A 675-nucleotide genomic window follows, 5' to 3' on the forward strand; every position below is an offset into this window, starting at 1 on the left:
TTCTTCACGTGTATAAAGCACTCTTGGTATTGATCTCCAAAGACATCTTGCTAGAATCTCCATCAAAAAATGGTCCCTGATGGTCTAGTGGTAAGGATTCGGTGCTTTCACCGCCGTGGCCCGGGTTCGATTCCCGGTCAGGGAAAGGCATGTCCTCCTTCAGTTGCATTGTTGTTTTCATCATGTCTTTATAACACTCTTGGTATTGATCCGCAAAGACATCTTGATAGCTTCTATTACAAAAGATGGTTCCTGATGGTCTAGTGGGTCAGGTTTCAGCAGTCTCACCCCCACGGCTGGGGTTCCATTCCCGGTCAGGGAATAGCATGTTTCTTTTCACCTGCCTCATTGTTTTCATGATCTCTTCAAACACTCTTGGTATTGATCTTCAAAGAACTCTTGCTAGATTCTCCACAACAAAATGGTAACTGATGGACAAGTGGTAAGGATTCAGCGCTATCATCGCCGCGGCCGGGGTTGCTTTCCCCGTCAAGGAAAGGTATGTTCACTTTCAATTGCATTGTTGTTTTCATGACATCTTTAAAGCGCTCTTGGTATTAATCCTCAAAGATATCTTGATAGCTTCTATTATAAAAGAAGGTCCCTGATGGTCTATTGGTCAGGATTTGGCACTTTCATTGCTGGGGCCTGGGTTCAGTTCCTGGTCAGGGAAAG

General features: G+C 44.7%; 1 non-coding gene across 1 annotated transcript; it reads left to right on the forward strand.

Moving 5' to 3' along the window:
- Positions 1-73: 73 nt before the first annotated feature.
- On the forward strand, positions 74-145 carry trnae-uuc (transfer RNA glutamic acid (anticodon UUC)). Its single transcript has one exon. It is a non-coding gene; the product is annotated as a tRNA-Glu (tRNA).
- The last annotated feature ends 530 nt before the right edge of the window (positions 146-675 follow it).

The sequence above is a fragment of the Poecilia reticulata genome, linkage group LG10, assembly GCF_000633615.1.
Source record: "Poecilia reticulata strain Guanapo linkage group LG10, Guppy_female_1.0+MT, whole genome shotgun sequence".
Lineage (NCBI taxonomy): Eukaryota > Metazoa > Chordata > Actinopteri > Cyprinodontiformes > Poeciliidae > Poecilia > Poecilia reticulata.